The sequence below is a fragment of the Zalophus californianus genome, chromosome 12 (assembly GCF_009762305.2).
Source record: "Zalophus californianus isolate mZalCal1 chromosome 12, mZalCal1.pri.v2, whole genome shotgun sequence".
Lineage (NCBI taxonomy): Eukaryota > Metazoa > Chordata > Mammalia > Carnivora > Otariidae > Zalophus > Zalophus californianus.
In genome coordinates, this window is record NC_045606.1 from 9,065,561 (window position 1) to 9,080,851 (window position 15,291).

The 15,291-nt window shown below is 44.4% G+C and overlaps 1 pseudogene; it reads right to left on the reverse strand.

The window, feature by feature from the left end:
- Positions 1 to 610: 610 nt before the first annotated feature.
- LOC113911697 lies at positions 611 to 1,032 on the reverse strand (annotated as a pseudogene).
- Positions 1,033 to 15,291: the final 14,259 nt, after the last annotated feature.

Below are 15,291 nucleotides of genomic sequence, written 5' to 3' on the forward strand. Positions count from 1 at the left end.
GAGATGGGAGCCCTGTGTTGGGCTTCGTGCTCAGTGGGCAGTCTGCTTGAGGTTCTCTCTTCTTCTGTCCCTCCCCTCCCCGGCCCCCCTCCCGTCTCCCCCCTTGCACGCTTCTGCACACACTCTTTCTCAAATAAATAAATAAATAAAATCTTCAAATTTCTGTATGTGTTTCTATTTTAACTTGCCATTGAAATTCTGCATTGCTTCCTGTTTCTACACAGTCTTCACCGTGACCATTTTATTGGCAACATTACATTACAAAACATTACATTTCCTTTATACAGTAAGCAGAAAGTTTGCATTTTCTTGATGTTCGAGAAAATGCTTCACTGAATGTTCACATGGGGTCTCCGAATCCATTTAGAATCTCTGAGGACCTTTAAAGAGTTCCTTCACCCTTTCCTTCTTGGATATGAAGCAGCGCCTTCTTGGTTTAGTAACTGTCTATTCTCTCCCATCCAGATCATGCAGGTCGTTCATCTACTTTATGGATATACCAAAAACAAAAGTACTAATTCCATTACAAGTCTTTCAGCTAAATATAGATTTCTTACTTTTTTTTTTTTCATTTTAACAGTTTTTATTTCAAGTCGCATATAAGATTACTTTACTCCTGCATCTTCTCAATTGTTTCTTCCTTATATTTGCCCTTTTCCTTTCCTCCTTGGCCAGATTTGGCTTTACATTCCAGGATCTTTTTGCTGTCTTTGTCCAGTTTTAGTCTGGTGATAAGCACCTTGCTAGGGTGAATGCCCACAGGGAGGGTTGAGCCGTTTGCCTTCTCTTGCTGCACTTGTTCAATGTAGATGACGTGTAAACCTGCACTACTTTGCCACTCTGCTGACCTTTGTAGTGTCCTCGCACAATCTGCACTTCATCATCCTTTCGGATGTTTCGAACGTTGTACTTCTGTGTCAGCTCTTTGGAAAGACGGGAAGACATGATCTTCCTGCGAATGTGGGAAGGTGCGCTGAAATGCCGTTTTCAGTTCTTGCTCTGGTCAGAAGTCACAAAGGAATTGAACTTCATTTTGGCCGCTGATGCTTCAGCAATGGCCACAAGAGGGAAGAGCTATAGATTTCTTACTTTTAACTACAGGCAGTTGTTAGTCAGAGCAGCATGCACATCCGCCGGGAAGACAGGCTCTGGGGGTGGCCTGAGAGGTTTCATGACTTCACCAGCACCTCCCCTTCGCCCCACCTTCCCTTCTCCCCTCTGCCCTGCAATCAAGAGTGGTCAGACCTCCAGCTGGGAGGGTAGCCAGGGCAGCATCAGCAGCCTTGGTGAGCTGATGTCTGCAGCCAGGGTCCCTAGACTGCATAAATACTACATTTTCTTTCACTGGGTCACTTTCATCATTTCTGCAGAACTTGAGGATGATTCAAGCTCCTCTGGTCTCTAAACAGCAGCTGTGAACAAATTCTTAGCAGCAGGGAAATGAGGCTGAGGACTTACCCACACTGGGAAGGCCAGGAGGGCAAGTGAGCCTCTCCCCATGTCTTTTTGGACTAAGAACTGGATCATTTCTCTGCATAAAGACTAGCTTATGACAGGTGCAGGTTGACGTTTCTCCCTTACAGGTTAGATGGCAGATGGCAGGCTTTGGTGTGTTTGTCTATTTGTCCCATACCTTGAAAGGTGGCATTTGGATGAATGCTACATACTGAATTGTTGCTTTAAGAGTAAACTCAGTGGCTCCAAGGGTATTTTTAAAGATCCTGAAGTGTTTTTTTTTTTCCATATTGTTTTCAAAATTTTAGAATGATCCCAGAAGGAAAAATACCTAGCTTCACCCTGAACACACTGGCCCTATATATACATCAGATCACTGAAAAGTGATTAAGTTTTCTCTTCTTTGAGTCCCAAGAAAGAAAAACATTTTTCATTTCTATTTTTTATTCCCATTTGAGTTATACAATCATGTTTTATGTCCCCTTATTTGGATGGGTTTTGTTTTGCTCTCCACTGTCATTTATAATTCCCTTTGAACCCTGCCCTGGCTATCATTCTTTGCTGTCCTTTCCATTTTAGATTTTTATGTGTGGATTGTGCTCCATTTCCTTTTATATTTTCACTTTGGCTAGGTGATAAATATCCTCGTTTTTAATACCATGTATATTTACTTTAAGCTCTTACAAAAATATTACTTTATATATCTAATTAATATTGTATTTTGTGTGTAATTTTTCTAATCTTTATTAGTTTAGTTGGAAATTCTGTCATCCCTATGATTTTCATTTCAGCTACAGTTAAATATTTTTAAGTTATTTTATTATTTTTTGTGTGAGAAATAGAGTGTGCGATTTCATTAATATTTAGTATCTCCATGTTTCCTTGAGAAGTCTGAAAAAAGTGCACCCCCCCGAAGAGAGATTGATCTCTGATTTTAATTTACTAATTAACATCACATTTTTAATGCTCACATAGAGTGTAGGCACTCTTCTAATAAATTCCAGGTGACTTGTGTTATATATGAGTCAAAGTTATTTGATTACAAAAAGACATCCACTAGGAACTCATTTTCTATTGTTTTCCTTGGGCAGGTTGAGTCATGGTAAGGAAACAGCAGGATCTACAACACTCCTGAGCTGTCTCACTCATGCCAATAACTGTTATCATGTCCAATCTTACCTCTAGATTCTACCCAAACGGAAATTATAGGAAGTCTGAAACATCAATAAAGATTATTGTTATGCTAAGCTTTTAGAGTTTGTTAAAATACGACAGTATTTAGAGAAATGTGTCGCCAACTTCTTCCCTTTTCTAGCTGTAGGTACACACTTCGATGGAGAAATGAGAGGTAAGCATGACCGTAGAGTCGGAATGTTTCAAGTTATCGCCAACACACTGTCTAAATAACATCTGCTTTACCTTAAAATCCTTAGCGATTTCTTCAAACATTTCAGAAATGTTTTTGGCAGCCCTACCGAAATACAGCAGCTTGAAGGCAGACATGATACAGAAGCACAGGAGGAAAAAGGAGCAGTGAAACCAGCATTTGCCCTGCAACTCCCTAGTTCTGCTCCTAGGTATTTACCCAAGCGAAACAAAAACATATGTCTACACAAAGACTTGTACCTGAATATCCATAGCAATTTTATGGATATTGATAATAGCCAAGAATTGGAAACAACCCAATGTTCCACAACCAGTGAATGGATAAACAAAACATGGCATATCCATACAATGGAGTACTAACTCGGGAATCAAAGGAACAAACTACTCATAAACGCAACAACATGGATGAGTCTCAAAAGCCAGACCCAAAATACTTTATACTGTGTAATTCCTTTTGATGTCTAGATTCCTTCTGAAATTCTAAAAAATGCCAACTAGTCTATAGTGACATAAGGTAGATCAGTAGTTGCCTGAAGCAAGGGACAAAGAGAGAGGTCTGCAAAGGAGTACAAGAAACCTTTTTGGGGAGATGAAAATGTCCCCTCTCTTTCTTTTTTAAGATTTTATTTTTAAGTAACCTCTACACCCAATGTGGGGCTCGAACTGACAACCTCAAGATCAAGAGTCACACGCTCCACCTACTGAGCCAGCCAGGCCCTCCAAAATGTCCCCTGTCTTGGTGGTGGTGATTTCACAGAGGCTGGAAATGTCAGCACTCATTGAATTTTACACTTTAAACAGATACAGGTTATCATATGTAAACAACTACACCTCTGTCAAGTTGATAATTTTTTTTCATAGGCAAAAGATTTAAAACAGATACTTCACAAATGGTCAATAAGTACATGAAAAATCTCATTAGACACAGAGAAATGCAAATCTAAACCATACAAAGACATTTAATGCATACATTTTACTGCATGTAAATTATACCTTAATTTTTAAAGTGCAGATCTTAAAAAGAGAATTAAAATAAATTTTCTTTTAAAATCGGAAACAAAACACTCAGAAATTTCACTTGCCAATGTGTGAAATCAGTACTCCAGGTTATGCCTCTAGCATCGCTTGGAAATACTCTAAATGTCTTTCTGTAAGGAACCAAGAAAATAAATCATAGTATATGCATCAAAGGAAGCACCGTACTAGGGCAGAAAGAATCCCACTCATGTACCTGCAGGTTCTGATGTAGCTGATTAACCCCTCCCCATTGAAACCTGTTCTCAACTTGCTTCCAAGACAGTAGATCAGGCCACTCCTCTCCTTTGCTTTTTCCTCCTTATCTCCTGAGCCTTTCTCACATTGAAGGCCCCAGGGCTCAGGACTCTAATCACATGTCCTTAGCAAGTATATTCTCTACTAATCCCTTTATGATCTCATTCAATCTTAAGACTTTGAGTACTATCTGTATATCGATGATCCCAATTTTTATCTCGTGCCTGGCCCTCTGTCCTAAAGATCCAACTCCCTACCTAATATCTCCATTTGAAAATCTAAAAGGATCTCACACATAGCAAGTTCAAAACCGGATGCTTAGATTTCCCCCTTCCAAACCTCTCTTCCTCTTCTGTTTTCCATATCAGTGAAGACTACCATCTCCTACTTGCTGAACAAGGCCTTGAGGTCATCGTTGGTTCTTGTCTTTCTCTCATACCCCAGATTCAACTCATCAGTAATTTGTGTCAGCTCTTACAGCTAACTACGTCCAGAATCTGGCCACATGTCATTATCTCCACAGCGCCAAGCCAGGCCCACGTCTCACGTGGGTTATTGCAATAGCCTCTTCCCTACCTTCATTCCATTCTGGACACAGCGCCCCCCAGAAGGGATCCAGTTAAGACCTGAGTCAATCATGCATGTCGCTTCTCTGTTCCAAGTCTTCCAATTTTTTCTCCATCTATCTTTCAGTAAAAGCTGGCAACATTACAACGCCCTACCGAGGCCCTGTGGTCCCCCTGCCCCTCTGATCTCAGCTCCTGCCCCTCGCCCACTCTCTACTCCATTCCAGCCACACCAGCTTTCTTGCTGCCCCCGTATAAACAAGGTCTCCTTCCAGACCCCTGTCTCACTGACTCTTCTCCATATATTCAAATGCTCCCTCCTGAGGCACCTGGGTGGCTCAGTCGGTCCAGCGTCGGCCTTCAGCTCTGGTCATGTTCCCGGAGTCCTGGGATCCAGCCGCACTCATCAGGCTCCTTGTTCAGCGGGGAGCCTGCTTCTCCCTCTGCCTGCTCTTCCCCCTGCTTGTGCTTGCCGCCCCCCCACCACCACCCTTCTGTGTCAAATAAATAAATAAAATCTTTAAAAAAAAAAAACCCACCTTGGAGAGGGCACAGCATTCTGGAGCTGGTCCTGGATTGTCTGTTCATAGCAGAGGCCTAATTCCTCTGCCTTGGGGTCGGATAACATTCTAGCCAGAATCCTGGAACCAGGGAAGGGGGCCCTGCAGGAGTTAAAATGTGCTGGAACATGAAGCAAAAGAACTGCATTTTCCAGAGACAGTCTCTTCCTGTCTTCTCTACTGAGAGAACAGCCTGAGGTTAATGGAAGACGCATCACGGACCAGACTGGTCCATGAAGCTGCCCGAAGTCACAGAATTTATCTTAATCTTTTATGTAGAACTTGGGGGCATTAGATCTTTCAGAGATAGGTAAAGATGTCGTACCCCAGTAAAAAACACAGCTGGCTGACCTACCCAAGGGCTAGCAGTAGGCGAAACACAGGGATCAGGAGACGCGGAGAAGATGAGAGCTTCTCTGCTCCCCAGTTTCAGCGGCGTGGGGAGGGTGTTTCCCCCAGAAGATGTGGCCATGGACTAGGGTGAGGGGAGTGGGTGCTGGAGGAGATGCTCAGCTCTACACCAAAGCAGGCTGACCAGGAGAACCCTGGCTCCGTCTAGGGTAAACGTAGAGCAAAACAACACGTTGGGGAAGAGAGGTATCCCCATGCTTGTCTGGGGAGCCCCGCATCTTGGGACATGCCCTCCCTGGGGAGGTGGAGCTAGGAGCTCAACCCACTGCACCTTTCGCTGGTTCCCTGAGGCCCCAGGTGTCCGCGCTCAATGAAGCCCAGCTGAAACAGAAACTGCCCCAGCCAGTTTCCCTGGAGACATCTTCCGCAGGTGCTGGGCAAAAGACACTGCAGGAAATCTAACAATTCCAAAGAGAAACTTGAGAAGCATCCCAAATCTCAGAAAAGGAGGCAGGGGTGGGGTGGGTGGGGGGTGGAAAGGAACCAGTATTCCCCTTATCCATCCTGCGGAACCCAGGGAACGCCCCTCAATTCTCCCTGGCTCCTCTTGCATCCAAGCCCTTATTTAAAAGTGAAAGATTTACAAAGAGACAAAAAAGCACCCCAGGAGGAAAAAAAAAAAAAAGAGGGCAAACATAATAAAAAGAAGGAATTGCAAACACCATACATACATATCCCAAGGTGTGGCTCAGATGCAGGTCCAGCTTCCCACACGTCTCAGGTGAAGCTCTACAATGTCAAAATCCCACAGAAATCCTGGCCAAGCGCCTGGCGGGGGGTGGGGGTGGGGGGGGTGCGGGCAGGAAGCTCTGGGGTTTCCCCAGGCAACTGCCTCTAGTCTGTGCAGAGGCCCTCAGAGCACTACCAGCCTCCTCCTCCCACTCACTGCACTTGGCCTCCAAATCCCTCCAGCTTGAATACAGCTAACTTTCACCTTCACAGCTGCTCTAAGATCCTAAGATCAGTCTGGAACCCGAGACTTCTCCCCACCCGCACCCCACAGGAAGGGGAGCGGGATTGAAAGCAACCTTTGAAGAAAGGCAATCGGGGAGCTATTGTGCTGAGGTGCTGGCGAGTGCCAGTTGATGGAGTATATCGCGTGGTCCCTGTTAGCACGTCCATCTGCAGACGGCTGGAGCACTGAGTGTGGGTGCCAGCCCTCTTTGGGACATTCATTGCCCTTTTTTCCCCCTGCAGCTGCTATAACAAATAGCAGTTCTTTTGAAGGCCAGGAACAAGGCTGGTCCTCAAAGTTCATAATTAGAAATCTCAGAGAAAAATCATTGTTGCTAAGTTATGCCAGGGGGAAGGGGGAGGTCTTTTTTTAAATAAAAAAAAAATTAATGACCAGTTCTATGTTTAGATTGTTCGTATGACCGTGAAGACCAACTGACGGATAAATTCTAAGGGGGTGCGCTCCATGACAGGGGGGCTCAGAGCTGAGCCAGTGATCGGTCTTTGTTTACTGTTCTGTCTGCATATACAGAAAACTCCAGGGGCACCTGGGTGGCTCAGACGGTTAAGCGTCTGCCTTCGGCTCAGGTCATGGTCCCAGGGTCCTGGGATCGAGCCCCGCGTTGGGCTCCCTGCTCGGCCTGCCGCTCCCCCTGCTTGTGCTCTCTCTGTGTCAAAATAAACAAAATCTTTAAAAAGAAAAGAAAACTCAGGGAAGTGAAAGAATATCATATATGCAACCCATAGCTCCAAAAACATATGTACGTGGCAGTTATTGTCAAGCTATGTGCTAGGTGTGCACATGATTTCAAGTCATAACAAACCTTTGGGGCAAACATTTACGACAATTTACAGAGAGAAAAAACTAAGGCTTTTGGTTGGAAAGATTGAAAAAATTAAACATGCTCAAAGTCGCATTTACTTACTTATTTTTATTTTTTTAAAAAGATTTTATTTATTTATTGGTCAGAGAGAGAGAGAGAGAGAGCACAAGCAGGGGGAACAGGAGAGGGAGAAGCAGACTCCCTGCTGAGCAGGGAGACCAACGCACGGCTTGATCCCAGGACCCTGGAATAATGACCGGAGCCAAAGGCAGACACTTAACCGACTGAGACACCCAGGTGTCCCTCAAAGTCGCATTTAGTTAATGGCAATTTTTAGTTCATATGGTTACTTCATGTCCACCCCCTGCCAGTAAAAAAAAAAAAAAAAAAAAAAAAAAAGTGTGTGTATATATTTAAATATACGGAATATTAATATGTATATTGTTTTTAGGCAATCAGGCTTGAGCAATGGGACCCACCTCAAAATATCCACAGGCCCTAGCTGACCAATGGGCTACTTACAACTGGGCACAGTGACCAAAAAAAGGGAGATTTCCATATGTCACTGTCATCTTACCGCTTTAGAAACAGCCCGCACCCACTACCTCGTGGCAGACAGCCTTCTCCTCTGCTGTCCTGTGCACAGCTCCCTTGGTGTATACCCAATACACTTCTATCTCCTTTGTTCTGCCTTGGGTGAATCCTTTTTCTGCCCGAGCCACTGGCTTCCACCTGATCATCACCCCACATTTGGGGGCCCCCATGTGATCGAGAGACACCGCATTTAGGTATCACATATTTATTATAGAAACATATATATGAATGCTTATGTAGCAAACAGAAAACAATTTCATATGAAGTAGACATAAAATATGCAAATATTTAATTAGGGGTTGAATTCTTCTTGTATAAGTTAAAGTATGTTCGGGTATAAGGGAGTAAGAAATAAACTGAGGGGCACCTGGGTGGCTCAGTCGGTTAAGCGTCTGCCTTCAGCTCAGGTCATGATCCTGGGTCCTGGGCTCCAGCCACCGTCAGACTCCCTGCTCAGTGGGGAGTCTGCTTTTCCCTCTTCCCCTCCCCCCTCCACTCCTGCACTCACTCTCTCTCTCTCCCCCCCAAAATAAGTAAAATCTTAAAAAAAATTTCTTAAAAAAAAAAAACAAACACCTGAAAATCCTGATAGCCTGAAAGGGATGATTCTATCCCACTCTTCATGCCCATCATGTAGAAGTGACCTATGTGTCCAGCAGAAGGATCTGCTCCTTGTCATCAATTCCATTGCAGGCCCACGCTGAGGAGGAAGCCCCTCTCCGGAGCATTACCAGCCAACAAGAAAGAGGGAAAAGGGGTCTCAGGGAAATCTATCCAGCTTCCAAGAGCTTCTACACAGAAGGGATCCATTTCCCTCCACTAACGTAGCATTCAGCTGACTGCCAGGGGACCAGAAAGTACCACCATCTTCCCTTGGGGGCTGGGCTAGCCAGATCCTGAGGGACACACTCTACATTTCCTCACTGGGCTACAATGAATTGTTCTCAAGCGAGATTACTCAGAAGGAAAGGCAGTAGGCACTTGCCAAATCATCTTACTAGGTAGCAAAACTAAATGCCACACTATCAGAACAACTCACTCATCTCCAATGACACAGTAATCTCCCCAAATGCAGGCACTGAGAATTGATTTTCATAGTAGAATAGTAAAACATCCTATTTTGGGTGGTGTTTGGAAATCAGTGAAAACGATGATCAAGGTAGAAAGGTTCTTATTCTTACACACACACATCTGGCTAGTCTAGGTGACCTTTTGCAGGCTGACTATAATTTCTATGAGCACAGGAACTGGTGACTGACCTCTGTCTCCCAGCCACTCCAGACTCAGTGAACGTAGAGTAAATGCCATTTATTCCAACTGTGAATTTTCATACAATAGCTAACAGCCCCGAGAACTCCGAACTCCGTTGTGTTTTATTTTATTACTGAAATGTTATTTATTAATCCTTCCCCTCCCGAAACAATTCTTCTGGACAAGGTGCTCACCCTGTCATCTGAAAAATGGCAGGGCCCTATCTCCGATGTTCCTCCCCCGCCTAAGTGGAAACTCAGGCTTTCTTGTGGCTCAGTTCTGCAAAATTAACAACTGCAACAATGTCTCATTTTCCATTCAATTGAAGAAATAGAAAAGCAATTAACTTGGATTTCTCTAGCCCTGTTGATCATTTTTAACCTACAATATCTTCCTCCTTACAGACCCTACAGACCCCACCACCATCTACAAATGCCACTTTAAGGGGCACCTGGCTGACTCAGTCAGGAAAGCCTGTGACTCTTGATCTCAGGGTTAAGTGCAAACCCCATGCTGGGTGTAGAGATTATTTAAAAAAGAAAATCTTAAAAAAAATTAAAATGCCACTTTTAATCTAACTTCTGGAGACTTCCTCAAAAGTGATTTTTTTCTTATTTAGTACAGATAAATCCTTTATTCACTGCATCTATATTCTTTGTGAAGAAAAATAAAGTGAGACAATTCTCTTACTTTGTGGAGTTTCCTGAATTCCCATTTAGAAGAATATAAGCTTGACATAGGTCTTTGCCACATGACCTTTATTATGTGAGAAGAGATATAATTATATTAATCAAAATAATTAAATTACAAATAGCTAAAATAACTCAAAATGTCTCTAGTTGTTTCCTAATGAAGCACATATTTTATCATTTATTATAATTTATTATAAACAGATAAATGGACAAAACTTGCTGATTTTCAAGGTAAGCAATAATATTTAATCCAGGCACCCTCCTAAACCCCCACCTCCTACCCCCGGTTTTCAACCATTGCCACCTCATGGTTAGCTCATGGTACATGGTTATTGTACATACATCATCCATTGAGAAGCAGGTCTTCTTTCTCTGTCCTACAACAGGACTCTTATCTGTCTCTAGTAACTTCTAATTGAATTATTATATATATAATTATTTTTTTTTAAAGATTTTATTTATTTATTTGAGAGACAGAGAGAATGAGAGAGAAAGCACATGAGATGGGGGGAGGATCAGAGGGAGAAGCAGACTCCCTGCCGAGCAGGGAGCCCGATGCGGGACTCGATCCCGGGACTCCAGGATCATGACCTGAGCCAAAGGCAGTCGCTTAACCAACTGAGCCACCCAGGCGCCCTATATATAATTATATATATATAATAATACATAAGTTAAAATTGATATATATGTATATATCAATTAAAATATATGCCTGTAGAATGTCAACCATGATAATGGTATAAACATGAGCAGTGATAAACATCTGTTTTTTGGGAAAAAAATCGAAATGTGCTAAAATGTGAAATATGCTAATTTAAGATGAGGTCTATCGTGATATACAGTGTATTATGACCTCTGGACCAAAATCTATCAACAAACGCATATGCGCACCCATGAGGTGAGCGAGGACGAGATGGAAAGACAAGGGAAGATAAGGAACACCAGGGATGAGAATCATACCTACAGCATGGTTGACAATACTGTTGCTTAACCAGGAAGGGTGCAGTTGCAAACTTGAATGCCTACAGCTAGCCACAGAGGATCTGTGAACTGATGAATCAAGCTTGGTGGTGTCAGTGTGAGCTGGAGACAGAATACCCTTTCTGAAGGGGACTGTTAATCCCCCAGCATACTGCCATGTGGCTTGAAAGTAGACCCGGTTGACCAGCACTGCCCCTTTTTCAAAAGAAACACAAATTCCGTATTTTAAATGTGAAATGTCCTGATTTTTAAATGTTGCCATTAATTCAATTAAAATAAATATTGAATGAGCCACACAAGCCACATCTCTATCCTGAACTTGGTCTTCAGGCCACCAGTTGCAACCCGGAGGCTGATGTTTCTGATTGTAACTATCCCTGACACAAGTAGTAACACCTTGGACAAAATTATTTAATCTGTTTTAAACCTTTAATATGGGCAAAGCATTGTGCAGGATCCAGAAACTTCCTACAAGATCCTTTGCAAAGTAATTAACAAACATCTCAACAATGCCAGAAACTGGCATTCCAAAATGTGATCCTGCTTTTTAAGCATTACGTAACCCTCAACCCTAGAGATAATGAAGAATACTAATGACATATAATGCTAATAAGAATACTAATGACAAATGAATGCCTCAGCAGTTTTGTGTCAGCCTATTATCTCTGAAAAAGAAGCGGCTTCTTCCCTCCTGGGCCAGAGATAGGTCTCAAGTCAGAGTCGAATGCAAATAACTTGACTCAAAGGGAGAGAATAAATGGCTGAAGAAACCAAGAAAGTCTGTCACCAGCAGCGCCCCCTTCCAACCTCAACAGGGGGACTACTGAGGTCGCTGACCCTTATCTTACGGAAATAGGTGATTAGGTGATGCCTATTCACAGTACAAAATGGCAAAGGTATAAAGGGACCGTTGAAAAATAAGCCTCCTTCCAACCCCTACCCCCAGCTAATTCTTGTCCCCAGAGGCAACCCCTTTATTGCATTCTTGAGTCTTCTTAAAATATATCTTCAGAAGAGCTGTAGAATGCATGCACGTTGAAATGGGAACCTATTTCTGAAATGCATGTTCTTTTGGAATTTTGGATTGGAAAGGACCTAGTTCAGGCCTTAATTCACAACCTCCCTTAGTATCGCTCCTGCATACAAAGCTTTCTGAGGATGAGAAACCATTCCACTCAGAGGCAGCTCATTCCACTTTTAGATACCTCTAGTAGTTTCCTAAAGATTATTTAAAACTTTTGAAATCTGCCAATCTGTGTTTTTCCTCATCACTCTTTGCTTTGCCCTCAAAGGCCAGAGAAAACAGGTGGTCAAATGCCTCTCGTCTAAGAAGGAACTTAAAATATTTGACACCCTCCTTTCTTTACCCTGTCAAATAACCCGTTTCTCCTCCCTTTCCACAGAGTGTGTGGTTGCAGGGGACTCACCACCATGTTCTTCTAGAAAAGATTAAACTCTTATTTAAAATACTCAGAAAGCTCAAAAAGAGGAAAACTGCTCATCAGAGGCGCAAAGAAGTCTCCAATTTGTAGCTGGCAAAGAAACGTGTTATGGAAATTGATGGACCATATGAGATTTAATATGGGAAATGGTAGAGTCTGAATACATACCTGCTAATATGGTGTGCATGGGTGCTTTACCCAGAAATCTTTTGGCCAAGCAGAAATTTTGGTTGTAACTTCTCTAAAAACTTTCCAAGACATACTCTGAAATAGAATTTCAGGTCCTGATGTCTCTACTTGAAAAGTTGTAGTATTAGAGTGATGGAGAACATGGCCTGGATTTGGGTTCAAGGCTGACTTCATGGCTAGCAAATGCACACTTTGGTACATTGGGGAAGTTATTTATTTAACCTTTCCAAGCCAGTGTCATGGAATGTCACCTTGATATGAAAAGCAGATGAAATGTAACCTAGCTAACGGGTAGTCAGATGAGCTAATTTCTGTTCAGTACTTAGCATGGAGTTGGGGCGGTCCCTGCAACATTCCTATGGTGGTGATGATGGTGGTGGCCTTTGCCTGGCATGTGGCCTGGTACGTGCCCTGGGAGCACTCTCTGCAGAGACTGGGTGCATGAGCATCCTTTACGCAAGGCCCAGTCTGGCCACAGCTCTGTTCTCTTCAGAGGATGCCATTCTTGCAGGGTTGGCCCATATAGTTTTTCACTTCACAAGTACCACATTATCAGTACACCCCCACGAACCCGCCAAAGAGTACAAAATCATCTGGAATGTCACCCCTTACATCACAAACTCAGAGGAGAAACTCAAACTTGAGATAGGTCCCCCAGTAGGATGTTAAGTTCATCCATTCCTATCCATTCCTCAGGATCAACCCAGTATCAAATGGTGTTTTTGAAGTGTCCCACTGCCTCCTTGAGTAATTGTTTTCCTAAAGCTTTGCTTCCTGAGATGCCATCAGATCAGATCAGATCAAAGGTTGGTAGAACAAGTTATCACTATAAAGGTTAGTACTATCACAAAGAAGTGGCTAGTGAGAACTCCGAAGTCTACACATTGTCTTCTTTGGAGGGACTCATGGAAGAAATGGCTATGCAGTCTTAAAAAGTTAGTTGTAGCTTCAATCGACGGGTGTTTTAACATGTGGACACTATGATTTGTGCCACCCATCATGTTTCCTTGACAGAAGTGTGTCAGAGCCAAATCTGTGGTCTTGTTAAGTAAATGCACAGGACTTTGTTGTGTGCCGATCTTCTCTAAGACTCACTTCCAGATTCATTCTATGTTCCACTGTGATGTTTCTGGTTTGCTCTTCTCCAGCTTGTGTTACTTGTGTGGTTGTGTTTCTTTGCAAACTGCTTTAAGTCCTTGTTTGGAACAAGTGGAGGAAACCAAAACATGGCCTGTAGAATTGTCCTAGCCTTTTTCACCCAGGGCCTAAATGAGTTCAGAAGGCTCAGCGGCTGTTCTTATTTGTTAAAACAAAGGAACAAACAAGAATGACTCCACATTCACATGAAAAAATACAGGTCCTACGGATAGTGAGAAACCCTGTGCTCTGGACCCGTCCTCCAGCAGCCGGAAAGTTCTGGGCTCTAACTCCACTTCCTTGGTTGGTGACTCAGGAAAGTTCTGGGCTCTAACTCACCACTTAGGTTGGTGACTCCTACTCGAACAGTAGGGCGACCAGTGTTGAACTGGGCCTGAATGTCAATAACGAATCTTGTGAGGAGAGGAGGGAATTTGGTTGTAGAATTGGGCCAGAGTCTATGTGTCTGGTCTGGGAAGGAACGGGAGAATAGGCCCTATTTTGCAAACGAAATGTAGCTCTAGTCTGCAGCGGGAGAAAGTCCAATTTCTTCCGGCCGAACCCTTAGTGAATTTCCCCGGCCTTTCTCCTGCTTGGGTTACCTGGTTGTCTCAGGGCAGTGGGGCACCTCGCTTCTTAAAAGTGTCTCCACGGGTGTTTGTGTTAAGCCTTTATTCGAAGCGCTCATCTCTTTTGCGAATTGACCACACGGTGTTTGCTTTTTAGCTCCTCCTGGCTGGTTCCTGGCATATGAAATGCTGTGGACTCTCTTGGTACTCATGCATTCATTCAACTAGTATTTTCCAAGGCCCGTCTCTGAGCAGAGTTAGGTTCCCTTATTTCGGTCAATTTCTAGGGTGCTTGACGGGATGTGAAGGACCCTCAGACTTAAGAGCTCCAACTCAGATGCTTGGCACTCCTGCCAGGCGGGCGCGGCGAGGAACGACTTGGCTGCCAGGCCAGCCTCTGACCCCCATTAGGATCCTGGGGTGCAGTGGAGGAGTTGGGAGCCAGAATAAAGGAGTGGTTTCCAGCCCTGCCATTATCTGGCCTTGGGCCTAAGGCGCGGCCAGTTTGCCCGGAGCTGGTACAAGTCTGCTCCGCAAGTTGGAGGGACGAAAGGCGAAAATGGGGGACCCTGGTACAAATCTGGCTCAACGGAGGCTGGGTCACTTTGTAACTGGGCCAGTCCGCGAGGACTGGGACTTGAGGGAGAGCGCGGGGAACGTCCCACTCGGAAACGATCTCCCCAGTGCGCCCGCTGGCTCCCGGACGCCGCCTCCTCCCTGCACGCCGGCCCTCCCCGGTGCGCTCGGGCCGACAGGGGCCACCACCGTCCGCCACCGCTCCAGTCGGTGCCCGCCTGCGGTCCTCGCTGCTGATTCTTCCTCCCTTCTCAGGCACGCCGCTCCTCCTCGGCTCCCTCCCGATCCCTCCTCCGCCGCCTGGTCCCTCCTCCTTCCAGCCCGGCCTTCTCGGCCCCCGCCCCCACGAGCTAGACGTCTGGGCAGCCCCCGGCGCAGCGCGGCGGCAGCAGCCTCCGCCCCCGGCACGGTGTGTACGCCCGCGGTCAGGGC